The sequence below is a fragment of the Balaenoptera physalus genome, assembly GCF_965194825.1.
Source record: "Balaenoptera physalus genome assembly, chromosome: 7".
Lineage (NCBI taxonomy): Eukaryota > Metazoa > Chordata > Mammalia > Artiodactyla > Balaenopteridae > Balaenoptera > Balaenoptera physalus.
Window position 1 is genome coordinate 119,304,647 of NC_138886.1, and position 24,600 is coordinate 119,329,246.

Consider the following 24,600-nt stretch of genomic DNA (forward strand, 5'->3'; position numbering starts at 1 on the left):
TGCATGCCCGGACGTGTGTTTTCCTTACATCAGGATATTAACAAGCATGAAGCCAGCAGACGTACACGTGCTGCGAGATGTGCCTGAGGGCTCCGCCTCTTCTCCCGCACATCGGATCGCTATGGTCCCAGATGGATGAGACCAACGTGGCAGAGTGCTGGGTCCAACCTGAGGCTTAGAGTCCAATCCAGCTGAGGTCAGCTAGAGCAGTAACCCCAGGCTGTCCCGCGCATGTCTGCATGGAAATCAAATGTGGTTGTACAGTGCTGAGTTTGGGGTGTTTGGATACACAGCATTACTGTAGGAGCAGCTGACCAACTTTTGAGGCTCTGTGGGGCATCTTTAGCAAAGCAACAGAAACTCTTCAATCGCAGACTGTTTGTTGGTGGAAGTAGAAGGGATTGATCTGCTTCCTCCATCCTGCCTCCCAAATCCCACTTTGAAAGTCTGCTTCACAGAACTTCTGTTCCACCTGCAAACGAGTTTGTGTCACCCAGGCCCTCAGAGCCAGTTCTGCCAAAGCCGGGCTTCTCTTCGTCCCATCCACCAATTCCAGGGGCTGGAGTTTCCAACCACGAGAACACTGTGAGCCCTCACTCCAGCCCTTCTGCCTTGGATGCAAGACAACTGGCCAAGATCGAGGGAGGGTAGGTTACTCCGAGATGATCTGAGATCATATATAAACCATGCATGGGATGGATAAGTTTAGTCCATTGAAGACTGAAGCTAAGACTTTTCAAATCTGTTATCTTTTGTAGCATAGCTTCTTTCTCCAAGTTAATTTATATTAAAAAAAAACACCTAAAACAACTGAAATCATTTTAAGTTAAACCTGACATTGACTCTACTACATATAACAACTGATTTATGAGTATATTTAACTTAGAAAACAAAGTTATGGTTTCCAAAGGGGAAAGACAGGGGGGAGGGATAAATAAAGAGTTTGGGATTAACATATACACATTACTATATATAAAATAGATAATCAACAAGGACCTACTGTATAGCACAGAGAACTCTACTCAATATTCTGTAACAACCTATACGGGAAAAGAATCTGAAAAAGAACAGATATATGTATATGTATATCTAAATTGCTTTGTTGTACACCAGAAACTAACACAGCATTGTAACTCAAATATACCCCAATATTAAAAAAAGCTAATGAAAAAACATAAATAATTTATCAAACCTTACGTGTGATTCTGATGGTTCAATTCCATGGGAACAGTATAGGAAATTACAAAGTTCTCCAAATACACGGGCACACATAAACATCAGGCCCACCTGATACACACATACACCCACACACAGAGAAAGAATTGAAAGGGCAATGATATACGTAATAATAGACATGATTGGAATTTATATTCAGACATACAATACATAGAAGAAACTCTGATGTTCTGCTTCCCAGCTATGGGACAATGGACAAAGGACTTAGCTTGTCAAAGTCTCAAAGTCATGACAGTACATTGGGAATAATACTATACTCCTCATAAGAATGCTAGGACAGTGTCTTCTTATGAGTACATTCCATTATGTAATGGAGAAAAGAAGATGAGAAAGTTCTCAATGATCTCGTAATTGAGTGGAAGGGCTAGAAAATAAGTACCAATTTACAATAAATAACAACAAAATGCTTCGGTATCTGACATGTCAGGACATTATGAGATAAAAAAGAAGGAAAACCTAACAATCTTGAGGATAGAAAAAATTTTGCAGTAAATTATAATATGAAAGTATAGTATCAGGTAATAAAAGTGCTGGCACAGTAATACTGAAACAGTTTTAACTCTACGAGAATAGAAATATGTTCCTTAGGATATTATGTTGCACATACATATTCCTCAAAATTGTAAACAATATACAAACACACCCACACCCTGACAAACAGAATTCTGACCCCTCTCACAGATTGTGTCCCTGTGAGAAATAACAAGTACTCATACTTGCAGATTGGCTTAACTAGTGAATGGAAGGAAAAGAAACATTAGTATGCAGTGTGTGGTATTTCAGCCTAGAAAAGTAACTCATGATCATATATCCGAGCTCCTATTCTTTCCTTCATCCATCATTCTACAGTTTGACTGCTAAAGAGAATATTTAATTCAATCCTGTCATCATATGAGACTGGGAAAGGAAGAATTAAGCTAATTACTTTAATCCTTGTTACAATGTTTATCAATTGATGTTAAACTGTGCTTAATCCACCAAATTACTATACATCAATCAATTGTATGCAGTGCAATGAGACAGTGTTTTCTTGGAAAACAAACCTTGCTAATGTACTAATTTATATCTCAGTTTTTTTTCTCATTGGTTTATCACTCAGGAACCTTGGATTTCATGGCTTCATATATGTTTCAAGTAATTAAAAAACAAAGATCAGGGAAAGACATGAATGGAAACAAGTAAACTATATTTGTAACATATTACTTATATATTTAAAAACACATTTTTGAAAAAGTGTTCATGAAGACAAATACCGTATGATCTCACTTACATGTGGAATCTAAAAAGACAAAGCAAAACAAAAACAAGCTCATAGATGGAGAACAGACTGGTAGTTGCCAAAAGTGGGAGGTGAGGGATGAGCAAAATGGGTGGAGGGTGTCAAAAGGTACAAACTTCCAGTTATAAAATATTATAAGTCACAGTGATGTGATGTACAGCATGTTGACTATAGTTAATAATGCTGTACTTTATATTTGAAAGTTGTTAAGAGAGATCTTAGAAGTTCTCATCACAAGAAAAAAATTGTAACTATACATGGTGATGGATGTTGACTTAACGTGGATCATTTCACAACATATACTCATATCAAATCATGATGTAGCAAACCTGAAACTAATATAATGTTATATGCCAATTATATCTCAGTTTTAAGAACAGTGTTCTATTTGGGACGGGTTTTGTTTGTATTTTAGGTTTGCATTAGTTTAAAAGACTTAGAAGATAGAAAATTTAGTGTTCCTGGTTAAACTACCAATTCTCCTGGTAGTTTTCATTTTTGTATTCAATTAGTTTCATTTTGGGGACGAATGTGTTTATGTATGTGTATGCTTGTGTGTGTGTGAGTGTGTAGGTATTGTTTGTCTTTGAAATCATGAATATATATGTCTTTAATCTGACTTTTGGAAAATAGTTTCCTTAAGTCTCTATATAGAAGCTGGCATTCAAGGTAGGTAACACTGGGGAAACTATTTAGTTTCTCTAGACTCAATTCCCTTATAAATATAATTTAAATGTTTGTTGAAGGACAATTTTGAGGTTCATGGAGATAACAAAACAATAATCTAAAAGTTAATTTATTATATGTTTCTTTTTTTTCTAGGACAACGTACTGCAATAGCCTCTTCCCCATTTCTATTTTGAGTTCACTTTACTAGAAAGCCCAGCCTCTTTACATAAAAAGAAGGCAACCAGTAAACGAAACACCATGTACTGTTGTTGTACTGTTTATACATTCATAAATGCACTATTTCTGTGACCACTACTGGTTATGCTACAAACCATCCTTCAACGTGAATGCAATTATATTTTCAATATGTCCTTCTCCTTTGATGTGGTGACAGTAATAGGTACAGAAAGAACATAATTTTTTAGGCAGCATTTTTGACATGACTCATGATGTAGGAAAACCAATGCTCAAGTGTCCTCTAGCTATCATTTTCTGGCTGGACTCCTGAGTGAAAATGAACAAAGAATTTTGAGGGAGGTAGTTACAGAATACAAATTTCATGGTCAAGTGGTTGACAGCGTTTTACATTTAATTGGGAATAATGCTATCTAATGATTTTTTTTTCTAGAATTCTATTTTTAGCAGTTTAGTAATGAGCTACATCAATATTTATAAATAATTGCATGCTCTGCTTAATAAAAAGTTAAAATGTATTTCTTATATATTTACTGAGAAATATAAAATTATCTTTATATTTTTATTCCCCTGACTAAAAATCACCATCTTATAACATAATCTAAGGTAAATAGAGCATTTCTAAGGTATATCTTTGGGGGATATAAATTTTGATTTCTTTTTCCTTTGCACATATTTTAGGTACTAGAATTCAAGGATTCAATTAAAACTTCCATAATACGTTATTAACAAACAGAAATGTTACACTAAACCTGCAGGTTTATGTATAGATACATAAGAAATGTTTCTTTTTTTACGACCACTGAACAAGACTCAATATTCACGTATTTCATATACTGAAGCAGAAACATAACTTTGAATTATCAGACTGAAGACCCTTTATATTTTATACTGGAAGGAAGAGTCCAGTCAATAAAGCCATTTTTATAGAAAATACTGTTTATCAATTATTACTTTAGAAGAAGTTCAAAAAGTTACATTTGCATACACTTCACACTACATATCAGGTACTGTTTGCTCATAAAAGGGAGGGGGCTAATCGTGACCTCTTTTTTTTTTTTTCTAACATCTTTACTGGAGTATAATTGCTTTACACTGGGTGTTAGTTTCTGCTTTATAACAAAGTGAATCAGCTATACATATACATATATCCCCATATCCCCTCCCTCTTGCGTCTCCCTCCCACCCTCCCTATCCCACCCCTCTAGATGGTCACAAAGCACCAAACTGATCTCCCTGTGCTATGCGGTTGCTTCCCACTAGCTATCTATTTTACGTTTGGTAGTGTATATATGTCCATGCCACTCTCTCATTTTGTCCCAGCTTACCCTTCCCCCTCCCCATATCCTCAAGTCCATTCTCTAGTAGGTCTGCGTCTTTATTCTTGTCTTTTAAAAAAAAGTTTTATTTATTTAAAAGTAACATTTCTGGGCTTCCCTGGTGGCGCAGTGGTTGAGAATCTGCCTGCCAATGCAGGGGACACGGGTTCGAGCCATGGTCTGGGAAGATCCCACATGCCACGGAGCAACTGGGCCCGTGAGCCACAATTACTGAGCCTGCGCGTCTGGAGCCTGTGCTCCGCAACAAGAGAGGCCGCGATGGTGAGAGGCCCGCGCACCGCGATGAAGAGAGGCCCCCGCTCGCCGCAACTAGAGAAAGCCCTCGCACAGAAACGAAGACTCAACACAGTCATAAATAAATAAATAAAAGAACGTGAATTTCTTTAAAAAAAAAAAAAAAGTAACATTTCTTCTGAAAAGAACAGGAAGATTGAGAACCTTCTTTGTAATTTTCATTATTTTGAAATGATGAGCAATATATTCCTATATAATGTATTTCATTCAAATTAAACTATTAATTATAGCATTCAAATTATTATAACCTGTCCAAATCTGCAAATTACTAAAACTATAGAAGGTTGTAAAAGATAAACTGCTATTTACAATTTTAGAAAATAATTTAACATGGCTTAGTATTATTAACAGAGTCAATGGTAGAAATTTAAATTAGAGTCTATAAGGAAAATTTCTTCCTAGTGTCCTATTTTTTGATTAGGTATTCAGCTGTGTCACCTGCCTGTCTCTTTCACATAGCTGTAGGGTTCTTAGGGCAGATACCATATTGTGTATTTGTGTATCCTTTGCATCTACTTCACCGCTGGCCACACAGAGAGTACATGGTGACTTACGGGCAAATGAAGGAATGAGTAGAAATACAGACAGATAAATAAGCAGAGGAATAGAAAGGCACATGAGGTAGATGCAAAAGTTAAAGAAATCCTACCTAGGGCTTCCCTGGTGGCGCAGTGGTTGAGAATCTCCCTGCCAATGCGGGGGACACGGGTTCGAGCCCTGGTCTGGGAGGATCCCACATGCCGCGGAGCAACTGGGCCCGTGAGCCACAACTACTGAGCCTGTGCGTCTGGAGCCTGTGCTCCACAACGGGAGAGGCCGCGACAGTGAGAGGCCTGCGCACCGCGATGAGGAGTGGCGCCCACTCGCCGCAACTAGAGAGGGCCCGCGCACAGAAATGAAAAACCCAACACAGCCAAAAATAAATAAATAAATAACTCAAAAAAAAAAAAAAAAAAAAAAAGAAATCCTACCTAAACAGGTGATACAAATATCTGTCATAATTGGGTTACTTCATAAAGCTGCATCTCTAAATCAGTCCATTAAAGTGATAAGTATTGACACATATATTGGATGACGAACACTTCATATTGTGATAGAAATTTCTAAATTACAATTGACTGCTCAAAATAGTTCAAATTTTATCTAGCCTTTTTACACTACAGAGATCCTCTTACAAGCAGGCTTTCAGAGGCATGAGAAAAATACATGTATTTCCTCAAACCATGCTGAAGTTATGCACAAGACAGTAATAAAATTGTAACTGGAAAACAGAATCGACACACAAGTTTTCCTTAAATATGTGAAAAACGGGCACACAGAGACTTCGTTAGCAAAACAAAACTATCCGCACCACTAGCTATCCAAACAAGAATCTGGATATTTTAATAAGAGGCAGTGGATAAGCTGTAAATACTTGAAAATATCAGTAAATCATATGAAGTGTGATTTATCAGATGACAATTATAACCTGTAATTTTCTATCTAATAAAAGAAATTCATCCATCTTATAATAGTTTCTCTGCTAAATTCAAATCAACATTTGTTAACAAACTGATGCATTGTTGTGAAATGTCTTTTACTGGCCATTTAAAAAGTCACAGGGACTTCCCTGGTGGCGCAGTGGTTAAGAATCCACCTGCCAATGCAGGGGACACGGGTTCAATCCCTGGTCCAGGAAGATCCCACATGCCGTGGAGCAACTAAGCCTGTGTGCCACAACTACTGAGCCTGTGCTCTAGAGCCCACAAGCCACAACTACTGAGCCCACGTGCCACAACTACTGAAGCCTGTGCGCCTAGAGCCCATGCTCCGCAACAGGAGAAGCCACCGCAATAAGAAGCCCGCGCACCTCAACGAACCCGCTCACCGCAAGTAGAGAAAGCCCACGCACAGCAACGAAGACCCAATGCAGCCAAGAATAAATAAATAACATAAATTTATAAATAAATAAATAAATAAATAAATAAAAAGTCACAGAATTTGAAAAAGAAATTCTGACCTGGTCTGGGGTCCTAGAGGATGGCCACAGAACTGAGTTCTGTGGACTCTCTATCCTGCAATGTTTATAATATTTTAAAATATTCTGTAAAGCTATTTACAGAAAGCTTTTTTGGGGGAGTGGATTCTGAGTGCTCCTATTATCACAACTTTACACCACCTAGAAGTACCTCAGACTCAACAACTCTTCAGAAGGTCAAGTGAATTTTAATAGAAAATAAGTAAGGAAGTTGAAAAGGACAATAGCCAAGGGGTGAGTAACGAGGCACACAGACTTTGGGAGTGTCTGGCTTTAAGTGCATCGTGAAAATTTAAAAATATCTAGTTATAAAAGTAGCTGCTGGAAGGGGAGCTCTAGACGGTTACCACCACAATTAGCATTAGAAACCCTCTGATTCAGCAAAAACCACTTCTAGGATCTGCTGACACCTTCATCCAAAAAGAACACACGGTTCTCAGGCAAATCCCTCAGGTGACAGCAACAATAATTCACCTGCCAGCATATGATAAATGCTAACTCAATACATTATGTATGTATGGATCTACATACCCTTATTATTGTTATAAACAAAATAGGACATGGGTGAAAAGAGTGACAGCGTCAGGAGATTTTGTTGTTGTTACTTGAGTGTGTTGCCTACTCGAATCATCAGCTTTCCAAACACTTTGGATGATATTATGTCCACTATGAATATTGGTAATAATGACCTTGACCTTTAAATTCTCTTAAGTTTATAAATAAGCAAGTTTAGAAAACCTCAATTGTTCTACGATTGACAACACAAGATCTAAATAAAACAATCACCATGCTCTTCAAATGTAACTGTAAAAAACAAGTGGCCGAACCTGACCATTTTATACCAAATTAGAGATAAAGCTCATGAGCCCACTTTGTATAGAATTCTAGAGACACCACTTCAGACAGTGCTGAAACTGTTCTCAAGGAGATCAATACAATATTTACAATAGCCAGGACATGGAACCAACCTAAGTGTCCATCAACAGAGGAATGGATAAAGAAGATGTGGTATATATACAATGGAATATTATTACTCAGCCATAAAAAGGAATGAAATAATGCCATTTGCAGCAACATGGATGGACCTAGATATTGTCAAACTGAGTGAAGTTTAAGTCAGACAGAGAAAGACAAATATCATATAATATTGCTTACATGTGGAGTCTAAAAAAAGGATAACTTCTAACTTTCCTAGAAGTTATCTACGAAACAGAGTTGCAGATGTAAAAAGCAAACTTGTGGTTTCCAGGGGCGGGTAAAGGGAGATTGGGACTGACATATATACACTACTATCTATAAAATAGATAACTAACAAGGACCTCTGTACAGCACAGGGAACTCTACTCAGTACTCTGTAATGGGCTGTATGGGAAAAGAATCTAAAAAAGAGTGGATATATGTATATGTATAACTGATTCACCTTGCTGTACACCTGAAACTAACATAACATTGTAAATCAAATATACGCCAATGAAAATTTAAAAAATAATAATACAAGTCAGAGGCTGTACAAGCTATTTTCGTCTGTAGATTATATCCTCTGACACTTTATGGAACTTATGGTATAGTTGTATAAAAATTAACTTTGACTCATTAATAATTTCATGTTACTTAAGGGCAGACTTAATCCTGGCATAATGTATTCCATACTGTATCTTTCATTGTGGCAAACAAAAAGGAGACAATCAACAAACATTTGATTGACTGTAAATGTGTAAATGCTGCTAAAAAAAGGTATTATCTGGTGATCAATCTGAACAACCTTGACAATGGCTGTTGAATGGTTGCAGAAAACGGGGCTACTTTTGATTCTCCAAATATTAATATCAACTTCCTACTTAGGTGAGCCAGTGCTATTATCATCAATATAAGTAATTTCCAGAATATTACATCGCCAACATGGTTTAGAATGAGTGAATTAGAGTTCCTGCCAGTGAATGTAAACCTCTCTCTAATACCTGTCAGAAAGCTGCTAATCCCAGCCCGGCTCCTAATTCTCTCAGTGACTTTATTAAAGTCTCTGTACTGTCTTGATTTTAATTTCCTCAGATGTAATTTTGGGGGAAGGGGTGATCAATATTCCAATAGTCTATGATTCAGTAACCTTTGCATTGTTTGCCTTTGCCACTCAGCACAAATAACTATATTCAGTAATTATAGAGAAATGAACAGGGAGCAAAGCAGAGATTGAATTTCCTGATGTTATTTTAAGGTTAACTTGTAATTCCCAAGGAATAGGCATACAAGCAATGAAAAATTGCCTTTTTCTTTTTCTACTACTCTTCTTTACTGCTTATTTTACTGATTCAACATATTCTGATGAAAAACCATTTGGGTATTTTTTTTTTTAAGTTTCTTTAATCTTAACTCAATTTACCCTCCATGATAAAAATAAAGATAAAAAATCCCCATCTTGCAAATGGAAAAAATATCTAAATAACTCATCTGTTGTATTATTTTTTAGTTAATAGCCAAAGCAGTATTGTAGTTTACAGTATCATTTAAAGTAATTTATTGGTCAGATTTAAAGGTATTTTACGGTAAGTATTTTTCTTCAACAGGGCAGATTTTGTGAAGGATTGGGCTTCAGTTTGATTTAGCATTTCATTTAGGTTCTGGAAATTTTTACCTCTCATACCAAATGTTAAAAATCAGAACCAATTTTTGATGCAAATCCTAATTTATTCATATAGAATTAAACATAACATTCACCAGATTTTCAAAACTTAAATAACTATTAAAATAATAGCATTGATATCTTTATGATTATGATTTAATTCTATATTTTTCTTAAACAATATTCTATATTTTATCTTTGACAATATTAGGCAAGTAATAACAATCTGCATGGTTTTATTAACAATATTTTTGTATTACAGAAAGCAACAGAAAGGTAATTTTAGCATATAAAATTTAAAGTATAACAAATTTTAGTGTTACTTTTCAATTTATTTCATAGTAAGAAATAAATAAAATGTAGATACCATCCTCCAGTTATAATCACAATATTGATATATGTCCTGATCTTGGAGGAAAAATGGGTTTTAAATGATATTAAGTCTTGTATTTCACTTAAACTCTAACCTTTCCTTTTTGGAAAGATTGCTTTGAAACTTTTAAGCCACGTTTATCCATTCTGAAAGCTGTTCCTTTTCTTAGAAGCCAGCCTCAAACTTTCAAACCAGTTGGAGAACCACTTAAGGAAGTGAATCAATCCTCTTTTCACTCAACTAAAGTTTCAAGTGCCAAAACAACGCTGGCATTCCACAAGGTACCATCAAAATTGCCACCCTGAATACTGGTCACTTTTTACTGTGCTGAGCTCGAGAGAGACAAACGTGTGATAATATATTTCCTAGCCTCTAATTCTGGTAGTTACAAGAGTTTTTCCTCAATATTGAGAGAGAAGGCTACAGCCCTTCCTTGTAAATTACTGTGACAGAATCAAGGATAATAAAGAGATAGTTCAGAAAAGGAGCAATCAAGTTTGAGCCTGATTTAACCAGGCAAGGATCCAAAACTCCGTTGTCTCAGATCTGTCTTCTAGACGTCAGAGGCTAACCATGATTTCACGTGAAGAAACGCATCAACAGGTATACCCAAGGTTTCTGACTCAGCCTGACATCCTAGCTCTGAGTTTCATCCCTAAGTAAGGTAGACTATGAGTCAATCTTAAATTTAGTGTTCACAAAGCATAACCATGAGTTTTTATTTTAGTTTTGCTGCTAAGTTTCATTCTTAGAATTCAGTCTCATTTTTACAATATGGTAAATTAAAGATAATAATAAGGAAATAGAAAAATAAGCAATCATCTATTTTAGGACTAAGAAAAGGAAAAATAAATTTAGAATATTAACAAAGATGTATATTTTTCCTAACAGTTTGAAGGATTTACACTTACTACTATAAATAATAGATGGCTCCTACTTTTTTTCTCCATAATATGGCTTTTTCATACATTTATGTCGATATGAATTTCCAGTATTTCAATTACTTTTGTGATGGTCTTCTGTTCTTTTTTACACTAATTACTTGAACCTTTTTATTTATGAAGTCCAGGTAAGATTGAGGTATATGCTCCTTAGATGCATTAACCCTCATTCCTAAGGGTCAAAGAATCGGGTTCCATCCTGGGTTCCACGGAATTAGTGGGTAACAGTTTAGGGATAGTCAGGTGTCCAGAGTTTCCTTAACAGCAAATACATGTATAATATCAGCTTTATAAACCTCACAGGATTGTTACAAACACTGAATGAAGTAATATACTAAAGGCATTCTTTTAAAAATTAACTTGTGAGTCATACAGGCTGGAAGTCAATATCGTAATATTGTCAGTTTCCTGATTTTTAAATGGGCAACTCAAAGTAATAGGCTGATAGCAACTTTGTTCATAAAACCTCTTTCTCCTTTTTTTTTTACAAATAACTCCTGATTTTAATGCAGGTTACTATATTTATGTAGCTTATAATTTTCTTTTCAGGTATGATGTCCTGCTCAGGGTTTCATTCATTTTAATTGTTCTGCTTCTAAATATAACATTAAGGTCCCTTGAAACTGAAATAAATACTGGCTGTGACTCAGTCTTAATTCAATGTCATTAGCAAATTCCCTGAGTACATTCCAAGGATATTGATAGAAATTTGAAGTAAGAATGATTAAGTAAAAGTTTTTAATGTCTCCCCTGGATGACACTGAAATATTGATAAGAACATTCTGGGTTCCTTATCTAATAGTACAAAGACTGAGATAAATTTTCTTGAAGAACATTCTGGGTTCCTTATCTAATAGTACAAAGACTGAGATAAATTTTCTTGTAAGTCTTCTTATAAACATTTATTCATATATCGGTATTATTGTTAAGAAATGGCAAAATATATTAAGCTGTTTGATCAACCAGGAATTTCACTCTCTGTGACACTAATATTATGTTGTGATGTGATGTTGTGAGAAACTAAATGAGAAAATCAATCATAGAAGTAGCTCTAAATATTTAAAGATTTGGCCTACCTACTTTTTCCTTTATTTCATTCAGGTCTTTTCACATCATTTTAACAGTCCAAACTGGAGACATAATATAAAATTTATTTCATTTGTAGTTTTACCAATACTTATTTAACACAAATTACTTCACGAGTACTAAATTACACTCATCAAAAAAATTAAGGTATGACCTAACAGACTTTAGAATATAGACAAAGAACAAGTGTATTTCAATGTCCCTATTCAGCCATCAAACAAATTGACCATACAGATTATCTAACATCCTCCTATAATGTGGGTTCTGCGTTGAAAATATACTCAAAGAAAAAAGTGCAAGATATGTAAAATTTAAAGCGAATATTTATAAGATGCCTAATATATTTAAAAAACCATCTGACACTAAATTAGACACTGATTGCCCGAAAAGGCACAAAACATGTGACTCTGAAGAAAATAATTCATTTACAGATATCAGAGTACTTACTGTGAGGTATCACACTGTGTGTGTGTATGTGTGTGTGTGTGTGTGTGTGTGTGTGTGTCTGAATTTTGCTGTTATCGTTGTTTTCTTTTGTGGGATACAAGACCTACTGTGATTCTTCTCCACGTCTCCCTAAGTTCTTTTGGTGGCACTACTGTTCATCAACTTGTCTTCTTTTCACCCTTCACCAGTTGTGATCCCAGAATATCTGATTCCAAGAGTGGATTATTTTTTAACACTGCCTGCTTCTACACAACACAAGTATTTTCAAGTAAGTAATATTTTTTTCTAGATGTATTCCTTAGTTTCACTATAAACAATTAACAAGTCTAAAAGCATACATTTCAACTTCAAAACATTATTAGCTTTCAAAGAAATAGTTCAGGTATGAACAAAAATGTTCACTTCCCAAATAAATATTACACCTTGCTGATCATACTCTTATTTCACGGCTTTAAATGTTACACAGAACGTTGTTGGGTGGTTAGAAAAAAATGATAGAAATCAAATGATAAATCAAGACTCTTTCTTCCCCTTTACAATCAGTCTTCCGTCATTTTTTTTTTCTCGTATCTACTCTTTAAACACAGGGCCATGCACAATCACAGGATGGGGATCCAGGAACTCCAGTCCTCTCAGAAGGAATGCTAGCAGCCGGGGCCACGTTTGATGGCTGAGTGTGTAACTGGTACAACTGGGGCTTTGAATTAACCTCTGGGTAAAATACAGCATTTATTAAAAGAAACGTGTTTGAAAAGTGCTGATTTGAAGCTTACACATGTGTAATTACATGTGCATATAACTAAAACTCAACAGCAATGTCAGCAAAAGTTTAAAACTTAGAATAACAGAAAAGTTTACATAGGGGAGTATCTTATCTCTGTCAGAACTGCATCACCTTTTGATAACTGAAAGTAGACCGAATCTTGGTCAGCTGTCTACTGATTTTAAACTCTCTGCAGAACACACGTACCCTGATTGCCCAAGGAAATTCAAGTAAATGGGACACTTTGCAGGGTAAATTATAAAGACGTTTTCTAAATATAAAAATGTGTTTTGCTTCAGTGGTCACCCAAGATTCTTGTGAACATTAAGTTGTCTTTTCTTTGAAAGTCATTTGTCAGTGACTGCCAAAGGAATTTTCCTGGTGTTCTTCACTTTTTTGATTTCTTGATGAGTTAAGTAAAAAGAGCTTTTGCACCGTTCACTTGATGACACATGTTAGATACAAAGTTTAAGTCATTTTTCTTAGTGAAACTGAGTTAGAGCACCACACAAAAATGTTAAGCAACTACTTACTGCCGTATTTAAATTACCGTACAATATTTTAACATAATTGTGATTTAAATAACTGTTGGATCTATTATAATCACCCAGGACTCCACCTTTAACACATAAAATGGCTAAAATAGCATGCTTATATCAGAAGACATCAGGATTAAAGACGTAAATGTAAGTTCGGAAACCATAAAACCCCTAAAAGAAAACATAGGCAAAACACACTGATAAACTGCAGCAACATTTTTTTTGTATCTGTCTTCTAAGGCAAGGGAAATAGAGCAAAAATAAACAAATGGGATCTAATTAAACTTAAAAACTTTTGCACAACAAAGGAAACCATTAACAGAAAGAAAAGACAACCTACTGAATGGGAGAAAATATTTGCAAATGATATGACTGAAAAGGGGTTAATATCCAAAATATATAAACAGCTCATGCAATTCAACATCAAAAAACAACCCAATCAAAAACTGGACAGAAGACCTAACTAGACATCTCTCCAAAGAAGACATACAGGTGGCCAACAGGCACATGAAAAGATGCTCCGCATTGCTAATTATTAGAGAAATGCAAATCAAAACCACAATGACATGTCACCTCACACCTGTCAAAATGGCTATCTGCAATAAGAACATAAACAACCAATGCTGGCAAGGATGTGGAGAAAAGGAAACCCTCCTACACTATAGGTGGGAACGTAAATTGGTGCAGCCACTGTGGAAAACAGTATGGAGGTTGCTCTAAAATATAACTACAATATAACCCAGCAAATCCACACCTGTGTATATATCTGTAAAAAACAAAAACACTAATTTGAAAAGATACATGTGCCCCAATGATCATAGCAGCACTATTTACAATAGCCAAGATGTGGAAACAACCTAAGTGTCCATCAACAGATGAATGGATAAAGAAGATGTGGTACATATATACACAATGGAATACTACTCAGCCATAAAAAATGAATGAAATTTTGCCATTTGAAGCAACATGGATGGACTTGGAGGGCATTATGCTAAGTGAAATAAGTCAGACAGAGAAAGACAAATACTGTATGGCATCACTTATATGTGGAATCTAAAAAATACAACAAACTAGTGAATATTAAAAAAAAAAAGGCTCACAGATATAGAGAACAAACTAGTGGTTACCAGTGGGGAGAGGAAAAGGGGGAGGGGCAATATAGGGGTGGGATTAAGAGGTACAAGATATTATGTATAAAATAAGCTACAAGGATATACTGTCAACACAGGGAATATGGCCAATATTTTATAATAACTATAAATGGAGTATAAGCTTTAAAACTTGTGAATCATTATATTGCACACATGTAACATATTTTGTACGACTATATTTCAATAAAAAATTTTTAAAAGACATCAAAGTAGTATGTTGCTACATATGAAATATAATTACCATGGTATCAATAATATAAAAAAATTTAAATGTAGCTTAAATTCTATTATTTTAAGTTCATTAAATTCTATTAGCAGATAAAACAAATTTTTCAATTTTGTTTTACTTTAATAAAAAGAATATTTACTATTGCTTCGATTTCAAATAAAATACATTTACTTAAGTACTCAAATATCTTAGAAAAATAGAAGCCCCCAAATAAAAGCTCTGTATTTCGTATAAAGTTAAACCATTGTGTATATATACGCAATGATACTTATGATGCAAGATACTATGATTGGTTTTCCCAATGATAAATTTTTCATATGGAAAAGTTATAAACAGAGGATGAGTTAATGTTATCATATTGAGCTGGCAATTATTTTAAGGCTATTTTTTGTTCGAATTTGTTTCCAATTATACAGAACAGTTTCCAGAAATAATACTTGTGGAAAACTACGGTCCATAACTAATTGCATATAAATGAATATATTTGAGTACTGTCACATTCTCATCAGGTACAATGCAGTGTAACATAACTTACCAGTTCCCTAATAACTTTCTGATTTTATAAAGAAATATTGTGTGTATGACCTTGAAATAACAATCAAGGACAATATGCTTATAGGAGAGGAACGACAGTATATGAATTAAGTGGTAGATTGGATGTCCATAAATCATTTACACAATTTAGTGCTTAGTCAGAATAGCTACATTTATTCTAAAGAAATAGCATTTATATTTCACTTTTAATAATGTTCAAAGATATCCTTCAAAGGTGTAGAAAAGTGAAACAGAGCAAAAAACTTTAAAGGATTTAATTAGAAATTCTCTACAACATGTATACATACGTGACATAATAAAATTGATTTCCTTGTGCTTTCAAAGTTGCCCACATTTTTTTTTTCTGAACACTTCGACTTTGTACTTTATAACCTGCCAGTTTAAAGGTTTTGAACCAAGTCTTAACATCTGTGCAAATTTTAGAAGCATATATTTAAATATAGCCTAGTTATTTCTGATAGCTTGGGAGGAGATATGGGGATATATGTATAGCTGATTCACTTTATTATTAAGCAGAAACTAACACACCATTGTAAAGCAATTATACTCCAATAAAGATGTTAAAAAATAAATAAATAAATATAATTGGACTCTGAATAGAAAATTGGACAAGCTCAGTACAGTCTATGAAAATTATTGTGCAGAAATTAAAGTGAAGTTCTTTTGGTTTGAATATTTTTTGTATTCTAAATCTGTTTGGCTCATGGTTGTAAATTTATTAGCAAAGAATTTTCAATTCAGCCAACTTAGCATTTTTCTTCAACCTTCCCTATAATTGACAGAAACAATTTTTATAAATATATGCTACAAATTTCTCTGCAATTCAGAATTACTTCAACCAGTTTCTTAAGATCTCCTTCAATCACAGGTATCTGAAAATATAAAGAGCCTTCTAGATTTCCTTGTTGACCAGTAGTGTTCCAAACCAGAAGAAGAAAAGAGCCTACTGTATATCTAACCAAAAGGTGCCGGAATCTACTCAAATACAAATATCTATATTTTGATAAATTCCAGAGAATCAAAATATCCTAATAGATGTCTGGGAATGTGGATATAAAATGTAACATTTACAGAATTTTAATTTTTATATTGATTAATCTAATTAGTTAATTTTCTATTTCATTGTAGACATTTGCTATTTTCTTTTTATTATTATGAATACTTCCAAGTTGTAAACTTCTCTAACAGTCAAGAAAGGGAAAGGGATTTTCTTTATCACCTCAGGGATAAAGACTATTAATATCTCTTATATTTTCTTCCAGAATGTTGTATATGCATACTTGTGTATATGCATAAACACACACACACATTTTCAAATAACTGATAGCATGTATTTTGTACCTTGTTTTTCTTACTTAATTATGTATCTTAGAATATTTTCCAAATCATTAGAAAACTCAGAAGTCATCGTTCTTTATGACAGGTATGTTGAATTCCATTAATGGATATACAGTATTTTTCAGCCAGATATCTGAGTTGTTTGTATTTTTACAGTAATCAATTATGCAATAAATACTCTGCTACACATATATTTGAGCATAACTATGTCTCCAGGATAAAAAGGAAGTCATGATTGAGTAAGAGAGAACCTTTATTTAGTATTTTTGAGGTGCTGCCAAATGTCCCTCCAACGTTTACCAAGTTATACCCCAAGCCATGGAGTTTGTGCATGTCCATTATCTGTAAAGCCCTAATCTTTTACTTTCTTTTTTTTCAACTTTTTATTTTATATTGGAGTATAGTTGATTAACAATGTTGTGATGGTTTCAGGTGTACAGCAAAGTGATGCAGTTATATATGTACATGTATCCATTCTTCTTCAAATTCTTTTCCCATTTAGGTTGTTATGTAATATTGAGCAAAGTTCCCTGTGTGTGAAGCCCGAATCTTCAGCCCCCCTACCCTTTATCTCTTGGTTCTCCTTTCTCCAATTCCTCCCCTCAGTTCACATGTCCCCCAGTCTCCTTAGTCTTCTTTGACACACTGGACACTCTTCTAACTCAAGGCCCTTGCCTCTGCTATTCATTCTGTAGTTCCTGAAATTCAGTCACATTTCCTTTAACTGTTCTTGTAGGTACTAAATTCCTCAGTTCTGTAACTGGCATGAAGGCCATAGCTAATATTTATAACTTCCATTTTACTTTGTTCTCAACCAGAACCACAGCTGGAGGGGTCCTTACTAGAGGCGTGACCCAAATCTAGCTTTTGGAGAGACAGAGTTCTCTTTGGACCTGCATTCTTGCTGTTGTCGCTACAAAGATCTATTAATTTTACTGTTGGGCATGGAAGTACAAAGAAGCGCCTCCGGTAACTCTTGACCTCACTATCTAGGAATAACTCAACTTCCCCTTGGTAATGAGGATCATTCATTTCACCTAGTAGGGTAATATCTCTCCTTCCTAATTTGTTTTGTCATGTGATGTCTGTGGTCTTCCCAATGGCGAGGAGTGTAGCCAAGCAGGACCCTCTGGGGTCTTCCCAGAATGGACCCCCACCCGTGTCCTCCATCTGCCTTTTGTCGGTAGAAAAACTTTAGTCAAAGAATACATTTAATCAGAGAAGTGAGAAAATGCAAAAAGTAAGAAAAACAGTCAAGCAAGACAAAAAAAAAAAAAAATTAATGTTTTAGCCATTAAACAAAGTCAAGGACCTTTAGTTCTTCCTCCAGGACTATAGATAATATTCTGAGCCAGATCCTTTGAGCTGTGCTGCAGATACTGAAACTCCCTCCAGGTGGGAGAAGTTAACTGCATGCTGCTCACAAGCACGGAGACCCCAGACCAGCTGGAACCAGAAGGTTGATGATGCCGACTCCCGCTTACCTCCCCACCAGCCAATCAGAAGAGTGTCCACGAGCTGACCACGCCCTACTCCCTGAACACTGTAAGACCCCTCACTACCCGCTCCAGGGCGGGACACACAGTCTAGAGGGCATGAGCCCGCTGTGGCCCCCTGTGCCTAGCAAAGCAATCAAGCTCTTCTTCTCTACTTCACCCCAAACTCTGTCTCCGAGTGAACAGAAGCTGAATTTCGGCAACAGGAGGCAGTCCCAACTTACAATTCAATGAAACTGATTTTCCTCGGCAGAAGTGCTCTTCCCCAGGGACCTAAGACCTCCAAACCAGCAGAACGCAAAGTTGTGGGAGCCAAACTTCTGCAGTTGGATTATTAACTTAATAGCGAGAGAAGTCATTCCATTTTCATGCCTTTTTCTAATACTTGTGTATCCTGGCATAGAAGAGATACTAATTGCTATTTCAAGCATATACTGAACCCTGCAAGACTGAACCCCATGTCCTCAGGGTCTTTTCTGCAACCAGTATCATAGTAGTGTCCTTAGTAGGCCATTCCACTGGTCTATTGGTTTAGCTGCTTTTTGGTGATAGCATAATGGTAAGCAAATCCCTTAAATGTGGAATCTGTTGCTGCACTTTTTCTGCTGTGAAATGAGGAAAGCATTAGTAGGCAGAATAATATAACTAAGGGAATAACATATTGCATACGTCCACAAGTATTTCACTAAACTGACAGCCTTACAGGTTATTTGGTAAATGGGTCTAAATACACATTTAATATGTTATGTGTTGCCTCTGAAATCAAAAGTGGCTCACCAAGCCCTTACTCTTTGGTCCTGGTAGGTGGTGCAAGGTGCAGTGACCCAGCGTTCCCTCAAGAGTGGACAGCTCCATAACAGACAAACCAGTGGACTGCCAGAAACATTCCTGGGACTTGAGGCCCCTGAAAATCACTGGGGTTACCTCCCAGTCTATGACAGGGATGTCGTACCTTGACACCTAAAGCATTTGCCACTTTCTAATCAGCACATGACAACGATAAAATGATCCAGTGTAATGTTATGGGGAATCTGAAGATAAACAAGGTTTCTCCAGATTATGGCATGGCAGGGAGTAGGAGAAATGATGTACCTCCAAGGAAAGACCGAAGGTAAAAGTAAACGCTGTGGCTTATGGTTTTCCTGTGAAAGTTTATGAAGAAAAAGCACTTTCCAGGTAAATACCTAAATATCAGGTGCCAGCAACCTACATCTGGAGGAGCAGCTGAAGATGGAGGCTCTCTGATTAAGTTCAAAATAACCTATAGTTCTGAAAATCCTGTATGATTTCTGCACAGGCAAACAGAGAAGCTAAGTAGTGAGGTGGTAACGTATTACCACCACTGTAGCTTTCAAGCCTTTGAAGGTGGCACAAATGTGCACATTTCTCCCAGGGATGGAGTCCTGCTTTTACAGTGCTAACTTGGTAAGGAAGAGACATTCTAGACCTTCAGTGTATACCTTCATACTAAATGTCCTTATCCCTGGGTCAGAGAACCAACGCAGCCATTCTACCTGCTACCTGGTATGTCTATTCCAATTATACGTTCAGCCCTGAGGACGGAACTAGAGGAGGAGCCCATTCCAACTGATCCATGGTGATGCAAACTGTGGCCCAACTTTACCATTTAAACACTGTACACCCCCACGTTAATTCCTGGACCACAGTTTTACTTTGGGTCTTCAAGAATCCGTGCCACTTCAAAGGCAATGTTCAGTAACACCGAATAAATCAGGGCCTCTCCTTTACCTCAGAACACAACCACTCTAGGAAATGACCTCAGATCACTGCAATTTTTGCTTATGGGATGAAAAGGAACTCAGTTTCTCCTTCAGTGAAGGTTGGTCGGTGAACTGATGTAAGGTCTTCTGGAAGCATGGTAAGCAACTGAGAATACCTACTTGGGCAACTCATATTGGGTTTCTGTTCACTTGTCTTGGAGTTGTTTTATGTATCTGGTGACATTTTAGTTGACAAATAACCTACTTTGTTCCTACCAACATAGACATCAATTAGCCGTAAGTGCGATCTCAGTGCATCAAAGCACCCTAATCACCAGTTTCTCTCTGCTGCCCCTGGCAGCGACCATCACTTTGCCGTAGGAAGTTAAGAGATGATGTTGGCCTTTGCTGTCCTGGGATCCTCTTGTCTCTCTTGAAGTCAGAGAGCCTTTACGATTGACAGCATCTCCCACTGTCGTACCCCCGGTCAGAGCAGAGCCAGGGGCGGTACCTCAGAGCATGTCAGGGAGGCTGGTACCACCCCAGTAATGATTCCCAAAGCCCTATGAAGGGAATGTTCTCCAGGCACTCCTGTGAGATGTAGTGTGTGAAGTATTTGTGTGGGTCACACATAATAAACCCACTCTGACATTCCTATCCCCTTACGCCTTTGGATTCCATCCTCTACATTACACCAGGAAAAGTTCGGCCATAACAATTTTTTAACCATAGGCCACTGTTGAGTGCAAATTTCAGTCAACCAAACAAGTCATCTGGTAGGGCCATTTGCAGCTGAATGAGCAAACATATTAAATCCAGAATGCCTGGTAACACATCATAATCCATCAATTCAGCCGAATCTGGTGTTCTATTCAGTTCTACCCACTGTTCGTTCCCACACATACTCTTCAGGGTTCTGTTAATATAAATTAGCAAAATATTTGAATTATTTTGATATATTAACCATTTTTTCTTGTGTCAGGCTTCTACTTACTCTGCAAGAAAATACTAGGATATAACCCTAGTTATAAGTCTAAGGGAAACAGAGTATTCAGGGTATATGTTGAGGAGAATGGAGATTTCCTTGAAAGGAAATACCCCAGGTGTGACTGACTATGCTTTGCGCAAAGGAGGTATGAATATGACAAACGAGAAAAGGAAAGCTGCTTCCAACCAAATGTCCTAATTCAAAGATTTAGGGTCAAATTTCTTACTAAAAAAATGCACTAAACTTCATATGGGACTTGATGAGACACTGGATTAAAACTATGTTTTAAGCCTGCAAAGTGTAAAATTACTTTAAAAAAAGTGTTCAGTGGGATTAGTCCCGGTGGCTACAAGAAATAAAGGTGCCTTTCATGAATACCACAGATATACCCCAAGTCTCTGACTGCAATTTGAGGTGAGAGTTTGAAGAGCTCATGCTTGACACGTTCCTTCAGGAAGAGCTTCAGTGGCCTGAAAAGAACACATTCCGCACGACCGTCTTTGTAGTCACTGAACTGAACAGTAGCTGCCTGGTTCCCCCCGGGGGGTTGTCTCAGGGAAGACTTCATCCCAGTGTCGGCAAGGGGTGAAAATCAGATTAATCAGAATACACCGTGTGTCATGGACCGCTCGCATCCTGTTTCAGATTTGCCAGGGGATCAGCACTGAGTTCAAAGCACAAGGGCAAACCCAAAGAATCTCAAGACGCTGTATTTCAGAGTCTGTTTCCTGGGATGGCACCTGGCACCAGTTTCTGTTACTGTCAAGATCCTGTCCCAAAACAAAGCCACACTGGTTGTCTGAACAGAAAAAAATATATATATATAAGAAACTGCTAACCAGGTATAAAATTGTTAACCAGATAACCTGAACAAAAAAACAAAACAAAAAAAACACTAAGTTATCACTTAAAAAAAAAATTCCAGGAAGGCAGATACAACCCCTAGGGTTCCTGGAACAAAGGGAAGAGGACACACATCCAAATGTAGGTGTTTGGCAAAGGGGCCCTCGGAGCTGATCCCAGACCTGACGAGGTGCCTCTCTGATCTGGAGCAAGGCGGTGTCTTGGAGAAGGTTCCATGGTTTAGGATGTGATGGGGGGGAAATGCATGGGGATGGCCTGGTGCTGCAAGATAAAGAAGAGTGTGACGCTAACAGGAAAGAGGGATGCAGGGAGCATACAGGCAGCGCCCAGGAAACAAAACAGGGAAGAGTAAGTTCTTTCTTTCCACAGCCTCGGAGCCCCACTCCAGCGCACCCTCCCGCAGAGCCCAACAGCCAGATGACGGAGAAGAAAGGTCAACAGGGTCTCAGCACCAAGCAAAACACAGCAAGGCTGATTTGAAAGGAGAGACAATGTCTTTCCTGCCACATCAGGCAGGTAAACTTTTCCGGTATCTCCCACAAGTCCTCCAAAAAATCAAAACTTCACGGAAACCTCAACATTTTTTGAAGGTGTGGTCTTCAATTTACTTTCCAAACTATTATTTTAAAACCGAGCTTCCTAAGCTGGGCTTAGTCTGTCCATTTGCACATCTTCCACCCTCACAAGACTCTTAAGAGGGAGGCTCACTAGTAAAACAAGAAAAGGGAATTTATCTACAGGGAGGTAAATAAAGCTTTCATTAATACATCGGGACACATCAAGTTCCGGCCAGGAGCTTAATCACTTTAGTTCATTGAAGAGGGAAATTTAATAACATATGAATTGTTAAGTAATTAAAGAGGTAACTACTAGAAGTGGTAAAAGATAATTCTAATAGGACCAGAAGAAGCAAGTACGATAAAGCAAATAATAGTCTAGGCTGAGCAACATGGACAGAAGAGGCAATTCTAGGAGCGCACGGGAGCACGCCCCTCCGGGAACTCGCCAGCGGGCTCGGGCACGTGGGAGTTAGTTAGTCCACGGCAGACGCTGGGGAGCAGAGCCCCAGGGGTGAGGAGACAGCTCCCTCCCGGAGACTGGAAGCAGTTGCCAGGAGACGGGGGCGGGGCGAGACACGTGCAGGACCCTCCCTGGCTACGGCACTGAAGATTTACAGGGTGCGGCTGTGGTATGAGAAACAAAGCAAGGAAGGGTGGATTTAGAGCTGAAAGACAATGAATTCATCACTGCCATATCTGTTTATGTTTAATCTCCAATAAAAAGAAAAGCAATGGAAAATAGGTCCAGAAACCTTGACGGACACATCACTGCACTGGGTCAAAAATATCTTCATTTGTAATTAGTTGTGTTTGCTAGTTCATGAAGGAGTCTGAGCTAAAGCACAATACTGTATTTGTTTTAGACGAATTCTCAAAGTACTTTCCCCAGCCTAGCCACATCAGCATCAACAGGGAACTTTTGGAAAAGCAAATTCTTAGATCCTACCTCTGACATCCTTCAGTAACTCCGCAGCAACCTGTGTTTAAGCAACTGTTACTGGTGATTCTGATGTATCCTAAAGTTTGAGAACCTTTAATCTATACATTGAAAACTGATTTTCACGAACCTCTGACGGTCTTTCCATTCTCTGGAATGTCTTATAAGCTTGCACAGATATGATTCAAAAGCAATGTGGGGATTTAATAAAATTATAATTTTATTTGCATTTGCAATTGAGGAGCTATTTACCACATAAAATATCACATTACTTTTCTTCTACATGTACCAGACCAGGAGAGAGAGAGAAAAAGAGAGAGACAGCAAATAAGAAAAAAGAACAAGAGTGTTAACCTTACAGTGGTTACTTAAGTAAGAGATGATAAACATCCCTTTTTTGGAAAAATATTAGAAATGAGTTTTAAAGTTAATGAAATGTTCAGATCAGAAATTATTAAGAACATTTTTGAAAAAGGGATAGCTGTTTTATTATTATCTGATGCAAAAAGATTGACTTTTTGCAACTATCATTAATGACAAGATAAATTAATACACAAAAGGTCAATCAGATAGATACCTCCATTATCTCTCTAATATCAAAGCCCTAGAACACTTCCATACTACTCTTTTATATCAATATATTTCTTTTAGCAGCACTTTTTGGTGATGGTCAAGACAATATGAAAGGTTGAGTTGTGATTTGGGTTTCCATTAATTTTTATGTGCTAGAAATACAAAAAACATACTTTTCTTTTGGAAAATCGAATTTTACTGAATGCAAATTTAATGTTTTAAAATAAATCTAATGATGTGCTATTATTTGCATGCCAGTGATAATATTAAATTTGGCATTTCAGTTAGTATATTATTCAGTTACATCTTTTATTTAGGACCTTTTTTCCCTACGACATTAAATGGCCATCCTTTTTCATAGACTTTCATTTAAAGCATAGGAAGCTAAATTT

The 24,600-nt window shown here is 36.8% G+C and overlaps 1 long non-coding RNA gene across 1 annotated transcript; it reads right to left on the reverse strand.

Moving 5' to 3' along the window:
* Positions 1–5,518: 5,518 nt before the first annotated feature.
* On the reverse strand, positions 5,519–6,963 carry LOC309664128. Its single transcript, XR_014265640.1, has 2 exons — positions 5,985–6,963; positions 5,519–5,662 (listed from the first exon to the last, which is right to left on the reverse strand). It is a non-coding gene; the product is annotated as an uncharacterized lncRNA (long non-coding RNA).
* Positions 6,964–24,600: the final 17,637 nt, after the last annotated feature.